This window comes from Conger conger, chromosome 15 (assembly GCF_963514075.1).
Source record: "Conger conger chromosome 15, fConCon1.1, whole genome shotgun sequence".
Lineage (NCBI taxonomy): Eukaryota > Metazoa > Chordata > Actinopteri > Anguilliformes > Congridae > Conger > Conger conger.
Genome location: NC_083774.1, coordinates 32,992,933 through 33,018,418, shown reverse-complemented (window position 1 = coordinate 33,018,418; position 25,486 = coordinate 32,992,933). Strand labels below are relative to the sequence as shown.

The following is a 25,486-nucleotide window of genomic DNA, read 5'->3' as shown; positions in this document are numbered from 1 at the left end:
CTCTGTGCTTTCCGTAGTCTGTTTCCTGCTCCATTCACCTTTATCCATTTGTTTCAGCTGTGTCCCATATCGTGTCTCCGCCTCCCCACTCCTTATATGGACTTCCTTCCTGTCATTTCTGTCATTTCTCTCACCCGTGTCTCGTTGTCTGTCAGCCAGTAATGTATTTAAACCTGTCTTTTTCTGTTTCTTGTTGCTAGTTTGTCTTTCTGTTATTCTGTTCCCTACCCCAGTTCTAGCTTCCCCGTTCCTGTGCCATTATTTTTCTGTCTAGTTTTGCTCTGCTCTTGAATGTTTCTGGTTTGATCTCTGCCTGATCTTTTGACTTCTGCCTTGGATTTTTGTTTTTGTACCTCTGCCTGTCTTCTTGGTTTTGAACCCTGCTTGTATCCTGACTATGCCCTGCCTGCCCTCTATGTACCTGTCTGTTTGGAATATGACCATTGCCTGTTTTGCCATTTGTCATTTAATTTGACCATTGCCATTTGTCATTAAAGCCTGTCTTATTCACTTATTCTTATTTTTAGAGTTCTCTCCCAAACCTCAGTTTTAGTATGTGAGGACAGACTCAGTTTTAGTATGTGAGGACAGGGCCAATGGGCCTACTGACCCTGTAATTCCAAAGGGTATGACGAGAGGCTAGGAATTGGGAATAATAAAATCAGGGAATATTGGTTGTTTTGCACTTCATGCTGAAGTAGGGTCCTTTGCAGCAGGGCTTCCCAATGGAGATCTACTGTCCTGTAGGTTTTTACTCCACCTTGTTCCTGGAGATCTACTGTCCTGTAGGTTTTTACTCCGCCCTGTTCCTGGAGATCTACTGTCCTGTAGGTTTTTACTCCACCCTGTTCCTGTAGGTTTTATTACCCTGACAAAGCACAGCTCATTCAACAGCTAGAGCAGGCCTACACAGCCCTGTTCCTGATGATCTACTGTCCTGTAGATTTTCACTCCAAACCTGACAATAGCTTGAAATGAGAGTTGAAAGGAAAACATACAGGACAACACATCTCCAGGTCCAGGGTGGAGTAAAAACCTTCAGGACAGCACATCTCCAGGTCCAGGGTAGAGTAAAAACCTTCAGGACAGCACATCTGCAGGTCCAGGGTGGAGTAAAAACCTTCAGGACAGCACATCTCCAGGTCCAGGGTGGAGTAAAAACCTTCAGGACAGCACATCTGCAGGTCCAGGGTGGAGTAAACACCTTCAGGACAGCACATCTGCAGGTCCAGGGTGGAGTAAACACCTTCAGGACAGCACATCTGCAGGTCCAGGGTAGAGTAAACACCTTCAGGACAGCACATCTGCAGGTCCAGGGTGGAGTAAAAACCTTCAGGACAGCACATCTGCAGGTCCAGGGTGGAGTAAACACCTTCAGGACAGCACATCTGCAGGTCCAGGGTGGAGTAAAAACCTTCAGGACAGCACATCTGCAGGTCCAGGGTTGGGCCCAGCCCAGCTCTGCTGTAGTCCCGGGTCCTGGAGTGAGAAGCTCTGCTGGTTTTTGTTTCATCTTAAAATCAGCAACCAATTAATACACCAGGGCCACGTTCAGCCCCGACAAAACATAGCCAAACGTTTATTTAAACATAAACGGTCACGTGTTGAACATCCTGTTGCAAACCGTGGGACTGACTGACATTTCCACTTTACCGTTACTTGGGAGACAGTCTGGCCAATCAGTAGTACTAATTCTTCTGAAATTACCTAAGAAAAAAGAAAACCGGGGCTGAATTTGAATTTGATTTGGATTTGCTACTGTAGCTTTTCCAGGACCAGGGTTGTAGACACCTGCCATTGTGGATTAAAATATGGATTGAGCTGAATTGCTTTTCAATTTGGTCAATTGTCTAGCACTAATACATTTATTTATGTTTTTAATCAATTTAGTCTAAATACAAGTGTCACTAAAAGGCATTTGTACCATTTATAAAAAGCATGTGAAATTCTAACACGATGTTCATAAGATGGGACCCTATGTGTACGTTTCGCGGGGGTGATGTTGACAAGCCTTTGGCGACACCTTGAGGACATCCTTGGAACGGAACTGAAATTTAAAATGGCCAGAACTGTGATCTGCATTTGGAGCACAGAATTGGAGGTCTAATATCATTGGAGCCTATTGCCTACTGTCCCTCTTTTATTGTTTAATTCGGAAATATAACCCCCTCTTTTAAAAGGTAAAATAATGACTTTTGGAGAGCTATTTTTTGAACTGCTTAAGCAATTACATTAGTTATTTTCCGAATTTAAAAATAAAGAATCTTACATTTATGATCACAATCATGATTACTAAAATGCACTCCAGGTCAAAAACCTTAAAATGGTCATGAATTATTTGTCCCTTGAAGGAGTGAAAATGGAGTCCTTGTAATCACGGTATATTCCCTCAAATTTACCAAAACCCTAAACTGGGGGGTATTTCACGAAGCAGGATTACTGAGTTAGCTGGATAACTGCACTGAGAAAAACACCAAAGCCTTGATCCAGTTGTCAACTCTAGTTTTGCCTCTCCCCAAACCCTGTTTGTACATGTACTTACTGGTAATTGAATTGCATTAAATACCTTGATTGCTGTGTCTCATTAAATTACTTCCATAACCATTTTAAATCCAGCTGGAGAATCTTCTGTCATAAGCATATGAATGACATGTTTGTTTGCAACTACATGTTGATGGTTATGCCTGTTATCCTAACCGACCACAATTTACATTACACTTATGGGACTATTTCCATTACAGTTACATTTACTTACAGTTGATTGGACTAAGCAGGAAACAATCTTCCCTGGAGCAATGTAGGGTTAAAGGCCTTTCTCAAGGGTCCAACACCAGCGGATTATATTATGGCTACACAGTGGATTGAACCGAGTCATGTACCGTAACCACTACACCACAACCTGCCCTGTTTTTAACACAATAAACAATTTTTGCACAATTTAGACATTATTGGGGTGCTGAGTGATGTTGAGATTGGAAAAAAGCACATGGACAAGTTGACACAGGTGATTAAGGCTTTATACCTGTATATATCTTAATATTGCTTCAGAAAGTTAGGAAACACATTCTGACAATCCACATCATGTAAAATACATGTTTATATCAGCACACACGGACAGAACAGTGGAATTATAGCCTGATATAATTTAGTAAAACACAGACAAACTAAAACCACAAATGTAATCACATCTGTTTTGTCTGAGTGAATGACTTGTACATGCTGCCATACCCTGATAACTGGCAAAACACACCACTACTATAATTATTTTAATTCTGTAGAGTCAGTTATTGCATTAGCTAGCTTCTATGAATGCACTAGCTATAGTAACTATGGGATGTTGTATTAAACACTGAGCTCTAGTACAAGGACAAGGAAGTACGCGGGAGGGAGACTGAGGAGGAGGATCCATGTGAATAGGGTGCTTCTGGGGGACTGTGCTGTATCCTTTTAGGAATCTCAAGTCCCGTATTACAGCATTGATTTGTATTGCGTCCATGTTTAGGAACTTCATTTCATCCAATTAATCTATTGAAAAGCAAAAGAACGCACCAAAGAACATCCCCATGGTAAACAATTTGATCAGTGTCAAATCCACTCTAACAGAGTATGTTCATATGGCACATATTAGACGAATGCAAACACAATTTATGTTAAAGTGTTACATCTGGTTTTACACTTGGGATTTTACTGTAATGAAACACATTTTTAACAGAAATATAGAGAACACACCATTAAATAATCTCTAAATAATCTTGCTAACAGTTACAGGAGCTAATATACGATCACCAGCTTGACACAGCTCCCGGCATTAAAAGTGCCTTTTCAATTACTATCTTTCTACATAAAATGGAAATTCGTACCAATCTTTTTAAGAAATCAATTGGAAATGTCCCCTCTTGGATCATGGCTTTGTCATGGCAAAAGGGCTTGTGAGGCTTTATGAACCCAGAGCTATGTCATCAGGGACCTATGCACCCCAGTAGGGCCTCAATCACATTAAATCAGTGTTTGTTTGAGAAAGAAAGTTAAAACGAATGCAATTTAATAACATTCAAACAGATCATACCATTCCAGTATGTACACTTCCTAATTGTGGCCCAGTTCATGCTCTACAGCAATTCACACAGACATCACATTGACCTTGGCGTGCACACACACAAGCACACACACACACACACACACTTATATATTTGTTACATCCATGCATGAGGCTGAAAAACTGAGGCAGGGTCAGGAAGTGAGAAGTATTTTGCCTCTTTTAGCAGTGTTTATGCTGCTCCTTTATTTATTTTTATTTTTTTACTTGAACAGGTAAAAACACACTGCAACATGCCCAAACAGTAATATACTTTTAAACATCACGTTTTTAGAAAACTGGATATAAAGAAAATGGGGTGACTAATCCCTAAACTACCAAAACTATACAAAACGTAACTACCTGCTTCAGAAATTAATTGCATATTTGGAAGTTGTGCATAACGGAGATAACTTTGTTTTAATGCTACAGAAATTAGACTAGCTTGCTTGCTCGGAAATACCAAGGCAATTAATGACAAAATTACAGCATGATGGTGGCAACTGGCAAGTCCTACTGACCTGCTTCATAGTTTTTTTTGATGGCTATATAACATAAAAAAGTAAGCAAGTATTGTTTCAGCGTGGTTTCGTAATTAAAACCATGCCTACCTGAGTGAACTGGGGCTGGGGATGCGATGCTTTTTGTGACAAGTATTCTGAAAGTTGGAAGATGTCATGTTGATTTATTGAGACAAAACCATTTGGAAGGGGGTTGGAGAGCAGTCTACTTTTTAAATAAGATAAGATATATATTTTGTGGATACTACTATACATTTCTCTCTTTATATTGGATAGAATTTCAATAACAAATAAATAAATTAAATACAATAAACAGCAGCCAAGGGCAAAAGGGCAGGGGCTCAAGCCCCCCTTGGGCCCGATGTGTGCACGTGCCTGGTTCAGGACAGGGGTTCTGTGTAAAATGCCCTATAAAAGCAATGGCTGTCGCAGGGGTGATGTTGACAAGCCTTTGGTGCCACCTTGAGGACATCCTTGGAACTGAACTGAAATTTAAAATGGCCAGAACTGTGATCTGCCTTTGGAGCACAGAATTGGAGGTCTCGTATCATTGGAGCCTAACCAAGTGGCCAATAGCGCACTTGGTTTGAGAAAACTGTTCACGTTCTGTAGTTGATACTGTCCCTCTTTTATTGTTTAATTTGGAAATATAATCCCCTCTTTTAAAAGGTAAAATAATGACTTTTGGAAAGCTGTTTTTTGAACTGCTTAAGCAATTACATTTGTTATTTTCCAAATTGAAAATAAGGAATCTTACATTTATGATCACAATCATGATTATTAAAATGCACTCCAGGTCAAAAACCTTAAAATGGTCATGGATTATTTGTTCCTTGAAGGAGTGAAAATGGAGTCCTTGTTATCACGGTATATGCCCTCAAATTTACCAAAACCCTAAACTGGGGGGGATTTCACCAAGCAGGATTACTGAGTTAGCTGGATAACTGCACTGAGAAAAAAACCAAAGCCTTGATCCTGTTGTCAACTCTAGTTTTGCCTCTCCCCTGTTTGTACATGTACTTACTGGTAATTGAATTGCATTAAATACCTTGTTTGGTGTGTCTGATTAAATTACTTCCATAACCATTTTAAATCCAGCTGGAGAATCTTCTGTCATAAGCATATGAATGACATGTTTGTTTGCAACTACATGTTGATGGTTATGCCTGTTATCCTAACCGACCACAATTTACATTACAGTTATGGGACTATTTCCATTACAGTTACATTTACTTGGACTAAGCAGGAAACAATCTTCCCTGGAGCAATGTAGGGTTACAGGCCTTGCTCAAGGGTCCAACAGCAGCGGATTATATTGTGACTACACAGTGGATTGAACCAAGTCATGTACCTTAACCACTACACCACAACCTGCCTGTTTTTAACACAATAAGCAATTTTTGCACAATTTAGACATTATTGGGGTGCTGAGTGATGTTGAGATTGGAAAAAAGCACATGGACAAGTTGACACAGGTGATTAAGGCTTTATACCTGTATATATCTTAATAGGAAACACATTCTGACAATCCACATCATGTAAAATACATGTTTATATTAGCACACATGGACGGAACAGTGGAAGTATAGCCTGACATAATTTAGTAAAACAGACAAATTAAAACCACAAATGTAATCACATCTATTTTGTCTGAGTGAATGACTTGTACATGCTGCCATACCCTGATAACTTGTTGGCAAAACACACCACTACTATAATTATTTTAATTCTGTAGAGTTAGTTATTGCATTAGCTTCTATTAAAATGGCAGGGGAGGGATTTGAACCCTCGCCTCCGAAGAGACTGGAGCCGTAATCCAGCGCCTTGGACCGCTCGGCCACGCTACCTAAAGCACACTAGCAACACAACAAGAAAAACATTGAATCCTAACAGTTACTGAATCTTATTCAAATATTTTGTGTCAGGATTTCATGTCCTCACCTTCTTCAAATAACAGTATGTAAGTCAGATCAACTAGTCAGACAAACAAATCAACAAGAGGAGGTTTTCATTTAAATGTTACCCTTCTTTATGGCGAGAATATTTCATTATTTTGTGAACCAATTACAACAACCAGTGTTTAGCCTGTCTATGCCAACAACTGTTGAAATCAGCCACAAAAATTGTTGGTATTGTCTCTGCACTGAAAAGCATGCTGGCATTCTCTCAATGTGAGATCTGTGGTAATACCGTGAGAACCAGGGTGTAGCATGAAGCTGACCATTAAGCACGTTTTGCAGCTTTTTTGCTGAAAATGGCAGCGGAGGGATTCGAACCCTCGCCTCCGAAGAGACTGGAGCCTTAATCTAGCGCTTTGGACCGCTCGGCCAAGCTACCTAAAGCACACTAGCAACACAACAAGAAAAACATTGAATCCTAACAGTTACTGAATCTTATTCAAATGTGGGTAGTTTTTATGGGTGTTGCCGTTGTCTGAACACTGAAGAACAAGATGGCATCCCGACTGTGTGAAATCTTTGTTGATTCACTTAGAAGGAGCTTTTCGCGTGGAGCTCCCAAGTATGCACGTTCGTAGTAAAAATGGCAGCGGAGGGATTCGAACCCTCGCCTCCGAAGAGACTGGAGCCTTATTCCAGCGCCTTGGACCGCTCGGCCACGCTACCTAAAACAAGGACCAAGCATTAAAAGAAAATCTTTGAATACTGGCAGTTTTCTTTAATTTCATCATTTTTCAGGACTATTCTGGCTACGTAAAGTCAATTTTACATTGTGTGATGAAAGTGTTTTGCTAATTCCAATGATGTAAAGGATTACTTGATCTGTGTCAGAGCATTTCTGTCTTCATAGACAACATGCTACATGTTTTGAAATTTAGACGGCTTTGATTTTTTATATATTTTTTAGGTTTGAGAACGAATAATTCCGCCACTTGATTTGGAGTGAAAAATGCATTGAATGCATTGAGCAACACTGACTGTTCATCTCTTCAAACATTCTGGACCATTCACAGCTCTTTGTATTTCTGGTCCATTTACTTGTGTAAATGTGCGTCCAAAAGAAACCATTTTGTGTCAGGATTTCATGTCCTCACCTTCTTCAAATAACAGTATGTAAGTCAGATCAACTAGTCAGACAAACAAATCAACAAGAGGAGGTTTTCATTTAAATGTTACCCTTCTTTATGGCGAGAAAATTTCATTATTTTGTGAACCAATTAGAACAACCAGTGTTTAGCCTGTCTATGCCAACAACTGTTGAAATCAGCCACAAAAATTGTTGGTATTGTCTCTGCACTGAAAAGCATGCTGGCATTCTCTCAATGTGAGATCTGTGGTAATGCCGTGAGAACCAGGGTGTAGCATGAAGCTGACCATTAAGAACGTTTTGCAGCTTTTTTGCTGAAAATGGCAGCGGAGGGATTCGAACCCTCGCCTCCGAAGAGACTGGAGCCTTAATCCAGCGCCTTGGACCGCTCGGCCACGCTACCTAAAGCACACTCACGACACAACAAGAAAAACATTGAATCCTAACAGTTACTGAATCTTATTCAAATGTGGGTAGTTTTTATGGGTGTTGCCGTTGTCTGAACACTGAAGAACAAGATGGCATCCCGACCGTGTGAAATCTTTGTTGATTCACTTAGAAGGAGCTTTTCGCGTGGAGCTCCCAATTATGCACGTTCGTAGTTAAAATGGCAGCGGAGGTATTCAAACCGTCGCCTCCGAAGAGACTGGAGCCTAAATCCAGCGCCTTGGACCGCTCGGCCACGCTACCTAAAACAAGGACCAAGCATTAAAAGAAAATCTTTGAAAACTGGCAGTTTTCTTTAATTTCATCATTTTTCAGGACTATTCTGGCTACGTAAAGTCAATTTTACATTGTGTGATGAAAGTGTTTTGCTAATTCCAATGATGTAAAGGATTACTTGATCTGTGTCAGAGCATTTCTGTCTTCATAGACAACATGCTACATGTTTTGAAATTTAGACGGCTTTGATTTTTTATATATTTTTTAGGTTTGAGAACAAATAATTCCGCCACTTGATTTGGAGTGAAAAATGCATTGAATGCATTGAGCAACACTGACTGTTCATCTCTTCAAACATTCTGGACCATTCACAGCTCTTTGTATTTCTGGTCCATTTACTTGTGTAAATGTGCGTCCAAAAGAAACCATTTTGTGTCAGGATTTCATGTCCTCACCTTCTTCAAATAACAGTATGTAAGTCAGATCAACTAGTCAGACAAACAAATCAACAAGAGGAGGTTTTCATTTAAATGTTACCCTTCTTTATGGCGAGAAAATTTCATTATTTTGTGAACCAATTAGAACAACCAGTGTTTAGCCTGTCTATGCCAACAACTGTTGAAATCAGCCACAAAAATTGTTGGTATTGTCTCTGCACTGAAAAGCATGCTGGCATTCTCTCAATGTGAGATCTGTGGTAATGCCGTGAGAACCAGGGTGTAGCATGAGCTGACCATTAAGCACGTTTTGCAGCTTTTTTGCTGAAAATGGCAGCGGAGGGATTCGAACCCTCGCCTCCGAAGAGACTGGAGCCTTAATCCAGCGCCTTGGACCGCTCGGCCACGCTACCTAAAGCACACTCACGACACAACAAGAAAAACATTGAATCCTAACAGTTACTGAATCTTATTCAAATGTGGGTAGTTTTTATGGGTGTTGCCGTTGTCTGAACACTGAAGAACAAGATGGCATCCCGACCGTGTGAAATCTTTGTTGATTCACTTAGAAGGAGGTTTTCGCGTGGAGCTCCCAATTATGCACGTTCGTAGTTAAAATGGCAGCGGAGGTATTCAAACCGTCGCCTCCGAAGAGACTGGAGCCTAAATCCAGCGCCTTGGACCGCTCGGCCACGCTACCTAAAACAAGGACCAAGCATTAAAAGAAAATCTTTGAAAACTGGCAGTTTTCTTTAATTTCATCATTTTTCAGGACTATTCTGGCTACGTAAAGTCAATTTTACATTGTGTGATGAAAGTGTTTTGCTAATTCCAATGATGTAAAGGATTACTTGATCTGTGTCAGAGCATTTCTGTCTTCATAGACAACATGCTACATGTTTTGAAATTTAGACGGCTTTGATTTTTTATATATTTTTTAGGTTTGAGAACAAATAATTCCGCCACTTGATTTGGAGTGAAAAATGCATTGAATGCATTGAGCAACACTGACTGTTCATCTCTTCAAACATTCTGGACCATTCACAGCTCTTTGTATTTCTGGTCCATTTACTTGTGTAAATGTGCGTCCAAAAGAAACCATTTTGTGTCAGGATTTCATGTCCTCACCTTCTTCAAATAACAGTATGTAAGTCAGATCAACTAGTCAGACAAACAAATCGACAAGAGGAGGTTTTCATTTAAATGTTACCCTTCTTTATGGCGAGAAAATTTCATTATTTTGTGAACCAATTAGAACAACCAGTGTTTAGCCTGTCTATGCCAACAACTGTTGAAATCAGCCAGAAAAATTGTTGGTATTGTCTCTGCACTGAAAAGCATGCTGGCATTCTCTCAATGTGAGATCTGTGGTAATACCGTGAGAACCAGGGTGTAGCATGAAGCTGACCATTAAGCACGTTATGCAGCTTTTTTGCTGAAAATGGCAGCGGAGGGATTCGAACCCTCGCCTCCGAAGAGACTGGAGCCTTAATCCAGCGCCTTGGACCGCTCGGCCACGCTACCTAAAGCACACTCACGACACAACAAGAAAAACATTGAATCCTAACAGTTACTGAATCTTATTCAAATGTGGGTAGTTTTTATGGGTGTTGCCGTTGTCTGAACACTGAAGAACAAGATGGCATCCCGACCGTGTGAAATCTTTGTTGATTCACTTAGAAGGAGCTTTTCGCGTGGAGCTCCCAAGTATGCACGTTCGTAGTTAAAATGGCAGCGGAGGGATTCGAACCCTCGCCTCCGAAGAGACTGGAGCCTAAATCCAGCGCCTTGGACCGCTCGGCCACGCTACCTAAAACAAGGAGGAAGCATTAAAAGAAAATCTTTGAATACTGGCAGTTTTCTTTAATTTCATCATTTTTCAGGACTATTCTGGCTACGTAAAGTCAATTTTACATTGTGTGATGAAAGTGTTTTGCTAATTCCAATGATGTAAAGGATTACTTGATCTGTGTCAGAGCATTTCTGTCTTCATAGACAACATGCTACATGTTTTGAAATTTAGACGGCTTTGATTTTTTATATATTTTTTAGGTTTGAGAACGAATAATTCCGGCACTTGATTTGGAGTGAAAAATGCATTGAATGCATTGAGCAACACTGACTGTTCATCTCTGCAAACATTCTGGACCATTCACAGCTCTTTGTATTTCTGGTCCATTTACTTGTGTAAATGTGCGTCCAAAAGAAATCATTTTGTGTCAGGATTTGATGTCCTCACCTTCTTCAAATAACAGTATGTAAGTCAGATCAACTAGTCAGACAAAAAAATCAACAAGAGGAGGTTTTCATTTAAATGTTACCCTTATTTATGGCGAGAAAATTTCATTATTTTGTGAACCAATTAGAACAACCAGTGTTTAGCCTGTCTATGCCAACAACTGTTGAAATCAGCCACAAAAATTGTTGGTATTGTCTCTGCACTGAAAAGCATGCTGGCATTCTCTCAATGTGAGATCTGTGGTAATACCGTGAGAACCAGGGTGTAGCATGAAGCTGACCATTAAGAACGTTTTGCAGCTTTTTTGCTGAAAATGGCAGCAGAGGGATTCGAACCCTCGCCTCCGAAGAGACTGGAGCCTTAATCCAGCGCCTTGGACCGCTCGGCCACGCAACCTAAAGCACGCTATCAGCACAACAAGAAAAACATTGAATCCTAACAGTTACTGAATCTTATTCAAATGTGGGTAGTTTTTATGGGTGTTGCCGTTGTCTGAACACTGACGAACAAGATGGCATCCTGACCGTGTGAAATCTTTGTTGATTCACTTAGAAGGAGCTTTTCGCGTGGAGCTCCCAAGTATGCACGTTCGTAGTTAAAATGGCAGCGGAGGGATTCGAACCCTCGCCTCCGAAGAGACTGGAGCCTAAAGCCAGCGCCTTGGACCGCTCGGCCAAGCGAGCTAAAACCAGGGTTAGGAATTAAAAGAAAATCTTTGAAAACTGGCAGTTTTCTTTGATTTCATCATTTTTCAGGACTATTCTGGCTACGTAAAGTCAATTTTACATTGTGTGATGAAAGTGTTTTGCTAATTCCAATGATGTAAAGGATTACTTGATCTGTGTCAGAGCATTTCTGTCTTCATAGACAACATGCTACATGTTTTGAAATTTAGATGGCTTTGATTTTTTGTATATTTTTTAGGTTTGAGAACGAATAATTCCGGCACTTGATTTGGAGTGAAAAATGCATTGAATGCATTGAGCAACACGGACTGTTCATCTCCTCAAACATTCTGGACCATTCACAGCTCTTTGTATTTCTGGTCCATTTACTTGTGTAAATGTGCGTCCAAAACAAACCATTTTGTGTCAGGATTTCATGTCCTCACCTTCTTCAAATAACAGTATGTAAGTCAGATCAACTAGTCAGACAAACAAATCGACAAGAGGAGGTTTTCATTTAAATGTTACCCTTCTTCATGGCGAGAAAATTTCATTATTTTGTGAACCAATTAGAACAACCAGTGGTTAGCCTGTCTATGTCAACAACTGTTGAAATCAGCCACAAAAATTGTTGGTATTGTCTCTGCACTGAAAAGCATGCTGGCATTCTCTCAATGTGAGATCTGTGGTAATACCGTGAGAACCAGGGTGTAGCATGAAGCTGACCATTAAGCACGTTTTGCAGCTTTTTTGCTGAAAATGCCAGCCGAGGGATTAGAACCCTCGCCTCCGAAAAAAATGGAGCCTTAATCCAGCGCTTTGGACCGCTCGGCCACGCTACCCACAATTCACTCACAACGCAACAAGAAAAACATTGAATCCTAACATTACTGAATCTTGTTCAAATGTGGGTAGTTTTTATGGGTGTTGCCGTTGTCTGAACACTGATGAACAAGATGGCATCCTGACAGTGTGAAATCTTTGTTGAGTCACTTAGAAGGAGCTTTTCGCGTCTAGCTCCCAAGTATGCACGTTCGAAGTTAAAATGGCAGCCGAGGGATTCGAACCCTCGCCTCCGAAGAGACTGGAGCCTAAATCCAGCGCCTTGGACCGCTCGGCCAAGCGAGCTAAAACCAGGGTTAGGAATTAAAAGAAAATCTTTGAAAACTGGCAGTTTTCTTTGATTTCATCATTTTTCAGGACTATTCTGGCTGCGTAAACTCAATTTTACATTGTGTGATGAAAGTGTTTTGCTAATTCCAATGATGTAAAGGATTACTTGATCTGTGTCAGAGCATTTCTGTCTTCATAGACAACATGGTACATGTTTTGAAATTTAGACGGCTTTGATTTTTTATATATTTTTTAGGTTTGAGAACGAATAATTCCGGCACTTGATTTGGAGTGAAAAATGCATTGAATGCATTGAGCAACACTGACTGTTCATCTCCTCAAACATTCTGGACCATTCACAGCTCTTTGTATTTCTGGTCCATTTACTTGTGTAAATGTGCGTCCTAAAGAAACCATTTTGTGTCAGGATTTCCTGTCCTCACCTTCTTCAAATAACAGTATGTAAGTCAGATCAACTAGTCAGACAAACAAATCGACAAGAGGAGGTTTTCATTTAAATGTTACCCTTCTTTATGGCGAGAAAATTTCATTATTTTGTGAACCAATTAGAACAACCAGTGTTTAGCCTGTCTATGCCAACAACTGTTGAAATTAGCCACCAAAATTGTTGGTATTGTCTCTGCACTGAAAAGCATGCTGGCATTCTCTCAATGTGAGATCTGTGGTAATACCGTGAGAACCAGGGTGTAGCCTGAAGCTGACCATTAAGCACGTTTTCCAGCTTTTTTGCTGAAAATCGCAGCGGAGGGATTCGAACCTTCGCCTCCGAAGAGACTGGAGCCTTAATCCAGCGCCTTGGACCGCTCGGCCACGCTACCTAAAGCACACAAACCACACAACAAGAAAAACATTGAATCCTAACAGTTACTGAATCTTATTCAAATGTGGGAAGTTTTTATGGGTGTTGCCGTTGTCTGAACACTGAAGAACAAGATGGCATCCTGACCGTGTGAAATCTTTGTTGATTCACTTAGAAGGAGCTTTTCGCGTGGAGCTCCCAAGTATGCACGTTCGTAGTTAAAATGGCAGCGGAGGGATTCGAACCCTCGCCTCCGAAGAGACTGGAGCCTAAATCCAGCGCCTTGGACCGCTCGGCCACGCTACCCAAAATTCACTAACAACGCAACAAGAAAAACATTGAATCCTAACATTACTGAATCTTGTTCAAATGTGGGTAGTTTTTATGGGTGTTGCCGTTGTCTGAACACTGATGAACAAGATGGCATCCTGACCGTGTGAAATCTTTGTTGATTCACTTAGAAGGAGCTTTTCGCGTGGAGCTCCCAAGTATGCACGTTCGTAGTTAAAATGGCAGCGGAGGGATTCGAACCCTCGCCTCCGAAGAGACTGGAGCTTAAATCCAGCGCCTTGGACCGCTCGGCCACGCTACCTAAAACAAGGACCTGGCATTAAAAGAAAATCTTTGAATACTGGCAGTTTTCTTTAATTTCATCATTTTTCAGGACTATTCTGGCTACGTAAAGTCAATTTTACATTGTGTGATGAAAGTGTTTTGCTAATTCCAATGATGTAAAGGATTACTTGATCTGTGTCAGAGCATTTCTGTCTTCATAGACAACATGCTACATGTTTTGAAATTCAGACGGCTTTGATTTTTTATATATTTTTTAGGTTTGAGAACGAATAATTCCGCCACTTGATTTGGAGTGAAAAATGCATTGAATGCATTGAGCAACACTGACTGTTCATCTCTTCAAACATTCTGGACCATTCACAGCTCTTTGTATTTCTGGTCCATTTACTTGTGTAAATGTGCGTCCAAAAGAAACCATTTTGTGTCAGGATTTCATGTCCTCACCTTCTTCAAATAACAGTATGTAAGTCAGATCAACTAGTCAGACAAACAAATCAACAAGAGGAGGTTTTCATTTAAATGTTACCCTTCTTTATGGCGAGAAAATTTCATTATTTTGTGAACCAATTAGAACAACCAGTGTTTAGCCTGTCTATGCCAACAACTGTTGAAATCAGCCACAAAAAATGTTGGTATTGTCTCTGCACTGAAAAGCATGCTGGCATTCTCTCAATGTGAGATCTGTGGTAATACCGTGAGAACCAGGGTGTAGCATGAAGCTGACCATTAAGAACGTTTTGCAGCTTTTTTGCTGAAAATGGCAGCAGAGGGATTCGAACCCTCGCCTCCGAAGAGACTGGAGCCTTAATCCAGCGCCTTGGACCGCTCGGCCAAGCAACCTAACGCACGCTATCAGCACAACAAGAAAAACATTGAATCCTAACAGTTACTGAATCTTATTCAAATGTGGGTAGTTTTTATGGGTGTTGCCGTTGTCTGAACACTGAAGAACAAGATGGCATCCCGACCGTGTGAAATCTTTGTTGATTCACTTAGAAGGAGCTTTTCGCGTGGAGCTCCCAAGTATGCACGTTCGTAGTTAAAATGGCAGCGGAGGGATTCGAACCCTCGCCTCCGGAGAGACTGGAGCCTAAAGCCAGCACCTTGGACCGCTCGGCCAAGCGACCTAAAACCAGGGATAGGCATTAAAAGAAAATCTTTGAAAACTGGCAGTTTTCTTTAATTTCATCATTTTTCAGGACTATTCTGGCTACGTAAAGTCAATTTTACATTGTGTGATGAAAGTGTTTTGCTAATTCCAATGATGTAAAGGATTACTTGATCTGTGTCAGAGCATTTCTGTCTTCATAGACAACATGCTACATGTTTTGAAATTCAGACGGCTTTGATTTTTTATATATTTTTTAGGTTTGAGAACGAATAATTCCGCCACTTGATTTGGAGTGAAAAATGCATTGAATGCATTGAGCAACACTGACTGTTCATCTCTTCAAACATTCTGGACCATTCACAGCTCTTTGTATTTCTGGTCCATTTACTTGTGTAAATGTGCGTCCAAAAGAAACCATTTTGTGTCAGGATTTCATGTCCTCACCTTCTTCAAATAACAGTATGTAAGTCAGATCAACTAGTCAGACAAACAAATCAACAAGAGGAGGTTTTCATTTAAATGTTACCCTTATTTATGGCGAGAAAATTTCATTATTTTGTGAACCAATTAGAACAACCAGTGTTTAGCCTGTCTATGCCAACAACTGTTGAAATCAGCCACAAAAAATGTTGGTATTGTCTCTGCACTGAAAAGCATGCTGGCATTCTCTCAATGTGAGATCTGTGGTAATACCGTGAGAACCAGGGTGTAGCATGAAGCTGACCATTAAGAACGTTTTGCAGCTTTTTTGCTGAAAATGGCAGCAGAGGGATTCGAACCCTCGCCTCCGAAGAGACTGGAGCCTTAATCCAGCGCCTTGGACCGCTCGGCCAAGCAACCTAACGCACGCTATCAGCACAACAAGAAAAACATTGAATCCTAACAGTTACTGAATCTTATTCAAATGTGGGTAGTTTTTATGGGTGTTGCCGTTGTCTGAACACTGAAGAACAAGATGGCATCCCGACCGTGTGAAATCTTTGTTGATTCACTTAGAAGGAGCTTTTCGCGTGGAGCTCCCAAGTATGCACGTTCGTAGTTAAAATGGCAGCGGAGGGATTCGAACCCTCGCCTCCGGAGAGACTGGAGCCTAAAGCCAGCACCTTGGACCGCTCGGCCAAGCGACCTAAAACCAGGGATAGGCATTAAAAGAAAATCTTTGAAAACTGGCAGTTTTCTTTAATTTCATCATTTTTCAGGACTATTCTGGCTACGTAAAGTCAATTTTACATTGTGTGATGAAAGTGTTTTGCTAATTCCAATGATGTAAAGGATTACTTGATCTGTGTCAGAGCATTTCTGTCTTCATAGACAACATGCTACATGTTTTGAAATTTAGACGGCTTTGATTTTTTATATATTTTTTAGGTTTGAGAACAAATAATTCCGCCACTTGATTTGGAGTGAAAAATGCATTGAATGCATTGAGCAACACTGACTGTTCATCTCTTCAAACATTCTGGACCATTCACAGCTCTTTGTATTTCTGGTCCATTTACTTGTGTAAATGTGCGTCCAAAAGAAACCATTTTGTGTCAGGATTTCATGTCCTCACCTTCTTCAAATAACAGTATGAAAGTCAGATCAACTAGTCAGACAAACAAATCAACAAGAGGAGGTTTTCATTTAAATGTTACCCTTCTTTATGGCGAGAAAATTTCATTATTTTGTGAACCAATTAGAACAACCAGTGTTTAGCCTGTCTATGCCAACAACTGTTGAAATTAGCCACAAAAATTGTTGGTATTGTCTCTGCACTGAAAAGCATGCTGGCATTCTCTCAATGTGAGATCTGTGGTAATGCCGTGAGAACCAGGGTGTAGCATGAAGCTGACCATTAAGCACGTTTTGCAGCTTTTTTGCTGAAAATGGCAGCGGAGGGATTCGAACCCTCGCCTCCGAAGAGACTGGAGCTTTAATCCAGCGCCTTGGACCGCTCGGCCACGCTATCTAAAACAAGAATCAAGCATTAAAAAAAAATCTTTAAATACTGGCAGTTTTCTTTAATTTCATCATTTTTCAGGACTATTCTGGCTACGTAAAGTCAATTTTACATTGTGTGATGAAAGTGTTTTGCTAATTCCAATGATGTAAAGGATTACTTGATCTGTGTCAGAGCATTTCTGTCTTCATAGACAACATGCTACATGTTTTGAAATTTAGACGGCTTTGATTTTTTATATATTTTTTAGGTTTGAGAACAAATAATTCCGCCACTTGATTTGGAGTGAAAAATGCATTGAATGCATTGAGCAACACTGACTGTTCATCTCTTCAAACATTCTGGACCATTCACAGCTCTTTGTATTTCTGGTCCATTTACTTGTGTAAATGTGCGTCCTAAAGAAACCATTTTGTGTCAGGATTTCATGTCCTCACCTTCTTCAAATAACAGTATGTAAGTCAGATCAACTAGTCAGACAAACAAATCAACAAGAGGAGGTTTTCATTTAAATGTTACCCTTCTTTATGGCGAGAAAATTTCATTATTTTGTGAACCAATTAGAACAACCAGTGTTTAGCCTGTCTATGCCAACAACTGTTGAAATTAGCCACAAAAATTGTTGGTATTGTCTCTGCACTGAAAAGCATGCTGGCATTCTCTCAATGTGAGATCTGTGGTAATGCCGTGAGAACCAGGGTGTAGCATGAAGCTGACCATTAAGCACGTTTTGCAGCTTTTTTGCTGAAAATGGCAGCGGAGGGATTCGAACCCTCGCCTCCGAAGAGACTGGAGCCTTAATCCAGCGCCTTGGACCGCTCGGCCACGCTACCTAAAGCACACTCACGACACAACAAGAAAAACATTGAATCCTAACAGTTACTGAATCTTATTCAAATGTGGGTAGTTTTTATGGGTGTTGCCGTTGTCTGAACACTGAAGAACAAGATGGCATCCCGACCGTGTGAAATCTTTGTTGATTCACTTAGAAGGAGGTTTTCGCGTGGAGCTCCCAATTATGCACGTTCGTAGTTAAAATGGCAGCGGAGGTATTCAAACCGTCGCCTCCGAAGAGACTGGAGCCTAAATCCAGCGCCTTGGACCGCTCGGCCAAGCAACCTAACGCACGCTATCAGCACAACAAGAAAAACATTGAATCCTAACAGTTACTGAATCTTATTCAAATGTGGGTAGTTTTTATGGGTGTTGCCGTTGTCTGAACACTGACGAACAAGATGGCATCCTGACCGTGTGAAATCTTTGTTGATTCACTTAGAAGGAGCTTTTCGCGTGGAGCTCCCAAGTATGCACGTTCGTAGTTAAAATGGCAGCGGAGGGATTCGAACCCTCGCCTCCGAAGAGACTGGAGCCTAAATCCAGCGCCTTGGACCGCTCGGCCACGCTACCTAAAACAAGGAGGAAGCATTAAAAGAAAATCTTTGAATACTGGCAGTTTTCTTTAATTTCATCATTTTTCAGGACTATTCTGGCTACGTAAAGTCAATTTTACATTGTGTGATGAAAGTGTTTTGCTAATTCCAATGATGTAGAGGATTACTTGATCTGTGTCAGAGCATTTCTGTCTTCATAGACAATATGCTACATGTTTTGAAATTTAAACGGCTTTGATTTTTTATATATTTTTTAGGTTTGAGAACGAATAATTCCGCCACTTGATTTGGAGTGAAAAATGCATTGAATGCATTGAGCAACACTGACTGTTCATCTCTTCAAACATTCTGGACCATTCACAGCTCTTTGTATTTCTGGTCCATTTACTTGTGTAAATGTGCGTCCAAAAGAAACCATTTTGTGTCAGGATTTCATGTCCTCACCTTCTTCAAATAACAGTATGTAAGTCAGATCAACTAGTCAGACAAACAAATCAACAAGAGGAGGTTTTCATTTAAATGTTACCCTTCTTTATGGCGAGAAAATTTCATTATTTTGTGAACCAATTAGAACAACCAGTGTTTAGCCTGTCTATGCCAACAACTGTTGAAATCAGCCAGAAAAATTGTTGGTATTGTCTCTGCACTGAAAAGCATGCTGGCATTCTCTCAATGTGAGATCTGTGGTAATACCGTGAGAACCAGGGTGTAGCATGAAGCTGACCATTAAGCACGTTTTGCAGCTTTTTTGCTGAAAATGGCAGCGGAGGGATTCGAACCCTCGCCTCCGAAGAGACTGGAGCCTTAATCCAGCACCTTGGACCACTCGGCCACACTACCTAAAGCACACTCATGACACAACAAGAAAAACATTGAATCCTAACAGTTACTGAATCTTATTCAAATGTGGGTAGTTTTTATGGGTGTTGCCGTTGTCTGAACACTGAAGAAAAAGATGGCATCCCGACCGTGTGAAATCTTTGTTGATTCACTTAGAAGGGGCTTTTCGCTTGGAGCTCCCAAGTATGCACGTTCGTAGTTAAAATAGCAGCGGAGGGATTCGAACCCTCGCCTCCGAAGAGACTGGAGCCTAAATCCAGCGCCTTGGACCGCTCGGCCACGCTACCTAAAACAAGGAGGAAGCATTAAAAGAAAATCTTTGAATACTGGCAGTTTTCTTTAATTTCATCATTTTTCAGGACTATTCTGGCTACGTAAAGTCAATTTTACATTGTGTGATGAAAGTGTTTTGCTAATTCCAATGATGTAAAGGATTACTTGATCTGTGTCAGAGCATTTCTGTCTTCATAGACAACATGCTACATGTTTTGAAATTTAGACGGCTTTGATTTTTTATATATTTTTTAGGTTTGAGAACGAATAATTCCGCCACTTGATTTGGAGTGAAAAATGCATTGAATGCATTGAGCAACACTGACTGTTCATCTCTTCAAACATTCTGGACCATTCACAGCTCTTTGTATTTCTGGTCCATTTACTTGTGTAAATGTGCGTCCAAAAGAAATCATTTTGTGTCAGGATTTCATGTCCTCACCTTCTTCAAATAACAGTATGTAAGTCAGATCAACTAGTCAGACAAACAAATCAACAAGAGGAGGTTTTCATTTAAATGTTACCCTTATTTATGGCGAGAAAATTTCATTATTTTGTGAACCAATTAGAACAACCAGTGTTTAGCCTGTCTATGCCAACAACTGTTGAAATCAGCCACAAAAATTGTTGGTATTGTCTCTGCACTGAAAAGCATGCTGGCATTCTCTCAATGTGAGATCTGTGGTAATACCGTGAGAACCAGGGTGTAGCATGAAGCTGACCATTAAGAACGTTTTGCAGCTTTTTTGCTGAAAATGGCAGCAGAGGGATTCGAACCCTCGCCTCCGAAGAGACTGGAGCCTTAATCCAGCGCCTTGGACCGCTCGTCCAAGCAACCTAACGCACGCTATCAGCACAACAAGAAAAACATTGAATCCTAACAGTTACTGAATCTTATTCAAATGTGGGTAGTTTTTATGGGTGTTGCCGTTGTCTGAACACTGAAGAACAAGATGGCATCCCGACCGTGTGAAATCTTTGTTGATTCACTTAGAAGGAGCTTTTCGCGTGGAGCTCCCAAGTATGCACGTTCGTAGTTAAAATGGCAGCGGAGGGATTCGAACCCTCGCCTCCGGAGAGACTGGAGCCTAAAGCCAGCACCTTGGACCGCTCGGCCAAGCGACCTAAAACCAGGGATAGGCATTAAAAGAAAATCTTTGAAAACTGGCAGTTTTCTTTAATTTCATCATTTTTCAGGACTATTCTGGCTACGTAAAGTCAATTTTACATTGTGTGATGAAAGTGTTTTGCTAATTCCAATGATGTAAAGGATTACTTGATCTGTGTCAGAGCATTTCTGTCTTCATAGACAACATGCTACATGTTTTGAAATTTAGACGGCTTTGATTTTTTATATATTTTTTAGGTTTGAGAACAAATAATTCCGCCACTTGATTTGGAGTGAAAAATGCATTGAATGCATTGAGCAACACTGACTGTTCATCTCTTCAAACATTCTGGACCATTCACAGCTCTTTGTATTTCTGGTCCATTTACTTGTGTAAATGTGCGTCCAAAAGAAACCATTTTGTGTCAGGATTTCATGTCCTCACCTTCTTCAAATAACAGTATGTAAGTCAGATCAACTAGTCAGACAAACAAATCAACAAGAGGAGGTTTTCATTTAAATGTTACCCTTCTTTATGGCGAGAAAATTTCATTATTTTGTGAACCAATTAGAACAACCAGTGTTTAGCCTGTCTATGCCAACAACTGTTGAAATTAGCCACAAAAATTGTTGGTATTGTCTCTGCACTGAAAAGCATGCTGGCATTCTCTCAATGTGAGATCTGTGGTAATGCCGTGAGAACCAGGGTGTAGCATGAAGCTGACCATTAAGCACGTTTTGCAGCTTTTTTGCTGAAAATGGCAGCGGAGGGATTCGAACCCTCGCCTCCGAAGAGACTGGAGCCTTAATCCAGCGCCTTGGACCGCTCGGCCACGCTACCTAAAGCACACTCACGACACAACAAGAAAAACATTGAATCCTAACAGTTACTGAATCTTATTCAAATGTGGGTAGTTTTTATGGGTGTTGCCGTTGTCTGAACACTGAAGAACAAGATGGCATCCCGACCGTGTGAAATCTTTGTTGATTCACTTAGAAGGAGGTTTTCGCGTGGAGCTCCCAATTATGCACGTTCGTAGTTAAAATGGCAGCGGAGGTATTCAAACCGTCGCCTCCGAAGAGACTGGAGCCTAAATCCAGCGCCTTGGACCGCTCGGCCAAGCAACCTAACGCACGCTATCAGCACAACAAGAAAAACATTGAATCCTAACAGTTACTGAATCTTATTCAAATGTGGGTAGTTTTTATGGGTGTTGCCGTTGTCTGAACACTGACGAACAAGATGGCATCCTGACCGTGTGAAATCTTTGTTGATTCACTTAGAAGGAGCTTTTCGCGTGGAGCTCCCAAGTATGCACGTTCGTAGTTAAAATGGCAGCGGAGGGATTCGAACCCTCGCCTCCGAAGAGACTGGAGCCTAAATCCAGCGCCTTGGACCGCTCGGCCACGCTACCTAAAACCAGGACCTGGCATTAAAAGAAAATCTTTGAATACTGGCAGTTTTCTTTAATTTCATCATTTTTCAGGACTATTCTGGCTACGTAAAGTCAATTTTACATTGTGTGATGAAAGTGTTTTGCTAATTCCAATGATGTAAAGGATTACTTGATCTGTGTCAGAGCATTTCTGTCTTCATAGACAACATGCTACATGTTTTGAAATTTAGATGGCTTTGATTTTTTGTATAGTTTTTAGGTTTGAGAACGAATAATTCCGGCAGTTGATTTGGAGTGAAAAATGCATTGAATGCATTGAGCAACACTGACTGTTCATCTCCTCAAACATTCTGGACCATTCACAGCTCTTTGTATTTCTGGTCCATTTACTTGTGTAAATGTGCGTCCAAAACAAACCATTTTGTGTCAGGATTTCATGTCCTCACCTTCTTCAAATAACAGTATGTAAGTCAGATCAACTAGTCAGACAAACAAATCGACAAGAGGAGGTTTTCATTTAAATGTTACCCTTCTTTATGGCGAGAAAATTTCATTATTTTGTGAACCAATTAGAACAACCAGTGTTTAGCCTGTCTATGCCAACAACTGTTGAAATCAGCCACAAAAATTGTTGGTATTGTCTCTGCACTGAAAAGCATGCTGGCATTCTCTCAATGTGAGATCTGTGGTAATACCGTGAGAACCAGGGTGTAGCATGAAGCTGACCATTAAGCACGTTTTGCAGCTTTTTTGCTGAAAATCGCAGCGGAGGGATTCGAACCTTCGCCTCCGAAGAGACTGGAGCCTTAATCCAGCGCCTTGGACCGCTCGGCCACGCTACCTAAAGCACACAAACCACACAACAAGAAAAACATTGAATCCTAACAGTTACTGAATCTTATTCAAATGTGGGTAGTTTTTATGGGTGTTGCCGTTGTCTGAACACTGAAGAAAAAGATGGCATCCCGACCGTGTGAAATCTTTGTTGATTCACTTAGAAGGAGCTTTTCGCTTGGAGCTCCCAAGTATGCACGTTCGTAGTTAAAATAGCAGCGGAGGGATTCGAACCCTCGCCTCCGAAGAGACTGGAGCCTAAATCCAGCGCCTTGGACCGCTCGGCCACGCTACCTAAAACAAGGAGGAAGCATTAAAAGAAAATCTTTGAATACTGGCAGTTTTCTTTAATTTCATCATTTTTCAGGACTATTCTGGCTGCGTAAAGTCAATTTTACATTGTGTGATGAAAGTGTTTTGCTAATTCCAATGATGTAAAGGATTACTTGATCTGTGTCAGAGCATTTCTGTCTTCATAGACAACATGGTACATGTTTTGAAATTTAGACGGCTTTGATTTTTTATATATTTTTTAGGTTTGAGAACGAATAATTCCGCCACTTGATTTGGAGTGAAAAATGCATTGAATGCATTGAGCAACACTGACTGTTCATCTCCTCAAACATTCTGGACCATTCACAGCTCTTTGTATTTCTGGTCCATTTACTTGTGTAAATGTGCGTCCTAAAGAAACCATTTTGTGTCAGGATTTCCTGTCCTCACCTTCTTCAAATAACAGTATGTAAGTCAGATCAACTAGTCAGACAAACAAATCGACAAGACGAGGTTTTCATTTAAATGTTACCCTTCTTTAAGGCGAGAAAATTTCATTATTTTGTGAACCAATTAGAACAACCAGTGTTTAGCCTGTCTATGCCAACAACTGTTGAAATTAGCCACCAAAATTGTTGGTATTGTCTCTGCACTGAAAAGCATGCTGGCATTCTCTCAATGTGAGATCTGTGGTAATACCGTGAGAACCAGGGTGTAGCCTGAAGCTGACCATTAAGCACGTTTTCCAGCTTTTTTGCTGAAAATCGCAGCGGAGGGATTCGAACCTTCGCCTCCGAAGAGACTGGAGCCTTAATCCAGCGCCTTGGACCGCTCGGCCACGCTACCTAAAGCACACAAACCACACAACAAGAAAAACATTGAATCCTAACAGTTACTGAATCTTATTCAAATGTGGGAAGTTTTTATGGGTGTTGCCGTTGTCTGAACACTGAAGAACAAGATGGCATCCTGACCGTGTGAAATCTTTGTTGATTCACTTAGAAAGAGCTTTTCGCGTGGAGCTCCCAAGTATGCACGTTCGTAGTTAAAATGGCAGCGGAGGGATTCGAACCCTCGCCTCCGAAGAGACTGGAGCCTAAATCCAGCGCCTTGGACCGCTCGGCCACGCTACCCAAAATTCACTAACAACGCAACAAGAAAAACATTGAATCCTAACATTACTGAATCTTGTTCAAATGTGGGTAGTTTTTATGGGTGTTGCCGTTGTCTGAACACTGATGAACAAGATGGCATCCTGACAGTGTGAAATCTTTGTTGATTCACTTAGAAGGAGCTTTTCGCGTGGAGCTCCCAAGTATGCACGTTCGTAGTTAAAATGGCAGCGGAGGGATTCGAACCCTCGCCTCCGAAGAGACTGGAGCCTAAATCCAGCGCCTTGGACCGCTCGGCCACGCTACCTAAAACCAGGACCTGGCATTAAAAGAAAATCTTTGAATACTGGCAGTTTTCTTTAATTTCATCATTTTTCAGGACTATTCTGGCTACGTAAAGTCAATTTTACATTGTGTGATGAAAGTGTTTTGCTAATTCCAATGATGTAAAGGATTACTTGATCTGTGTCAGAGCATTTCTGTCTTCATAGACAACATGCTACATGTTTTGAAATTCAGACGGCTTTGATTTTTTATATATTTTTTAGGTTTGAGAACGAATAATTCCGCCACTTGATTTGGAGTGAAAAATGCATTGAATGCATTGAGCAACACTGACTGTTCATCTCTTCAAACATTCTGGACCATTCACAGCTCTTTGTATTTCTGGTCCATTTACTTGTGTAAATGTGCGTCCAAAAGAAACCATTTTGTGTCAGGATTTCATGTCCTCACCTTCTTCAAATAACAGTATGTAAGTCAGATCAACTAGTCAGACAAACAAATCAACAAGAGGAGGTTTTCATTTAAATGTTACCCTTCTTTATGGCGAGAAAATTTCATTATTTTGTGAACCAATTAGAACAACCAGTGTTTAGCCTGTCTATGCCAACAACTGTTGAAATTAGCCACAAAAATTGTTGGTATTGTCTCTGCACTGAAAAGCATGCTGGCATTCTCTCAATGTGAGATCTGTGGTAATGCCGTGAGAACCAGGGTGTAGCATGAAGCTGACCATTAAGAACGTTTTGCAGCTTTTTTGCTGAAAATG

The 25,486-nt window shown here is 40.7% G+C and overlaps 19 non-coding genes across 19 annotated transcripts; all 19 read right to left on the bottom strand.

Annotated features, from left to right (window-relative positions):
- Positions 1-6,361: 6,361 nt before the first annotated feature.
- Positions 6,362-6,443, bottom strand: trnar-acg (transfer RNA arginine (anticodon ACG)). The gene has a single exon. It is a non-coding gene; the product is annotated as a tRNA-Arg (tRNA).
- A 695-nt stretch (positions 6,444-7,138) lies between these two features.
- Positions 7,139-7,220, bottom strand: trnal-aag (transfer RNA leucine (anticodon AAG)). The gene has a single exon. It is a non-coding gene; the product is annotated as a tRNA-Leu (tRNA).
- Positions 7,221-7,962: 742 nt separating this feature from the next.
- Positions 7,963-8,044, bottom strand: trnal-aag (transfer RNA leucine (anticodon AAG)). The gene has a single exon. It is a non-coding gene; the product is annotated as a tRNA-Leu (tRNA).
- Positions 8,045-9,072: 1,028 nt separating this feature from the next.
- Positions 9,073-9,154, bottom strand: trnal-aag (transfer RNA leucine (anticodon AAG)). The gene has a single exon. It is a non-coding gene; the product is annotated as a tRNA-Leu (tRNA).
- A 1,029-nt stretch (positions 9,155-10,183) lies between these two features.
- On the bottom strand, positions 10,184-10,265 carry trnal-aag (transfer RNA leucine (anticodon AAG)). Its single transcript has one exon. It is a non-coding gene; the product is annotated as a tRNA-Leu (tRNA).
- Positions 10,266-10,470: 205 nt separating this feature from the next.
- Positions 10,471-10,552, bottom strand: trnal-uag (transfer RNA leucine (anticodon UAG)). The gene has a single exon. It is a non-coding gene; the product is annotated as a tRNA-Leu (tRNA).
- Positions 10,553-11,294: 742 nt separating this feature from the next.
- Positions 11,295-11,376, bottom strand: trnal-aag (transfer RNA leucine (anticodon AAG)). Its single transcript has one exon. It is a non-coding gene; the product is annotated as a tRNA-Leu (tRNA).
- A 2,426-nt stretch (positions 11,377-13,802) lies between these two features.
- Positions 13,803-13,884, bottom strand: trnal-uag (transfer RNA leucine (anticodon UAG)). The gene has a single exon. It is a non-coding gene; the product is annotated as a tRNA-Leu (tRNA).
- Positions 13,885-14,088: 204 nt separating this feature from the next.
- Positions 14,089-14,170, bottom strand: trnal-uaa (transfer RNA leucine (anticodon UAA)). Its single transcript has one exon. It is a non-coding gene; the product is annotated as a tRNA-Leu (tRNA).
- A 2,964-nt stretch (positions 14,171-17,134) lies between these two features.
- Positions 17,135-17,216, bottom strand: trnaf-aaa (transfer RNA phenylalanine (anticodon AAA)). Its single transcript has one exon. It is a non-coding gene; the product is annotated as a tRNA-Phe (tRNA).
- A 742-nt stretch (positions 17,217-17,958) lies between these two features.
- Positions 17,959-18,040, bottom strand: trnal-aag (transfer RNA leucine (anticodon AAG)). The gene has a single exon. It is a non-coding gene; the product is annotated as a tRNA-Leu (tRNA).
- A 492-nt stretch (positions 18,041-18,532) lies between these two features.
- trnal-uag (transfer RNA leucine (anticodon UAG)) lies at positions 18,533-18,614 on the bottom strand. Its single transcript has one exon. It is a non-coding gene; the product is annotated as a tRNA-Leu (tRNA).
- A 742-nt stretch (positions 18,615-19,356) lies between these two features.
- Positions 19,357-19,438, bottom strand: trnal-aag (transfer RNA leucine (anticodon AAG)). Its single transcript has one exon. It is a non-coding gene; the product is annotated as a tRNA-Leu (tRNA).
- Positions 19,439-19,643: 205 nt separating this feature from the next.
- On the bottom strand, positions 19,644-19,725 carry trnal-uag (transfer RNA leucine (anticodon UAG)). Its single transcript has one exon. It is a non-coding gene; the product is annotated as a tRNA-Leu (tRNA).
- Positions 19,726-21,578: 1,853 nt separating this feature from the next.
- trnal-aag (transfer RNA leucine (anticodon AAG)) lies at positions 21,579-21,660 on the bottom strand. Its single transcript has one exon. It is a non-coding gene; the product is annotated as a tRNA-Leu (tRNA).
- A 492-nt stretch (positions 21,661-22,152) lies between these two features.
- trnal-uag (transfer RNA leucine (anticodon UAG)) lies at positions 22,153-22,234 on the bottom strand. Its single transcript has one exon. It is a non-coding gene; the product is annotated as a tRNA-Leu (tRNA).
- A 1,029-nt stretch (positions 22,235-23,263) lies between these two features.
- trnal-uag (transfer RNA leucine (anticodon UAG)) lies at positions 23,264-23,345 on the bottom strand. The gene has a single exon. It is a non-coding gene; the product is annotated as a tRNA-Leu (tRNA).
- Positions 23,346-24,374: 1,029 nt separating this feature from the next.
- Positions 24,375-24,456, bottom strand: trnal-uag (transfer RNA leucine (anticodon UAG)). The gene has a single exon. It is a non-coding gene; the product is annotated as a tRNA-Leu (tRNA).
- A 204-nt stretch (positions 24,457-24,660) lies between these two features.
- trnal-uag (transfer RNA leucine (anticodon UAG)) lies at positions 24,661-24,742 on the bottom strand. The gene has a single exon. It is a non-coding gene; the product is annotated as a tRNA-Leu (tRNA).
- Positions 24,743-25,486: the final 744 nt, after the last annotated feature.